Source organism: Geospiza fortis, unplaced genomic scaffold (assembly GCF_000277835.1).
Source record: "Geospiza fortis unplaced genomic scaffold, GeoFor_1.0 scaffold70, whole genome shotgun sequence".
In the NCBI taxonomy this organism is placed as follows: domain Eukaryota; kingdom Metazoa; phylum Chordata; class Aves; order Passeriformes; family Thraupidae; genus Geospiza; species Geospiza fortis.
Genome location: NW_005054317.1, coordinates 4,793,836 through 4,794,244, shown reverse-complemented (window position 1 = coordinate 4,794,244; position 409 = coordinate 4,793,836).

Below are 409 nucleotides of genomic sequence, written 5' to 3'. Positions count from 1 at the left end.
CAGCCCGCCCCTCCTCGGGGCAGCGGGAGCGGGCAGGCGGCGGCTGCGCTGGGCTGGGCTCCGCTCACTGCCGGGGCTCGCCGGCTTTAGCGAAGTATTTAATTAGCCTCCACAAACTTCTTTTCCTCGCCTGCAGATTATACTGAGTGGAGGGTTGGGAACTATTTTACACCTTGCCACTCACATGTTAATTAATCTCTATCTAACCCTAATTGCAGTTTATTCAAGCACCGCTCAAACAGCTCACCCACACAATAAACACTGGGGCTGCTTTTATCCATATTACTCCCCGCTCACACGTTGAGTAATTAACTCCAGTACCAACTAATAGTGCAAACAAATATTTTCTGTAAACGAGATGATTTCGGGCAGGATAAAAGAAGGGCTGCGGAGCCGGGACCGGGAGCTC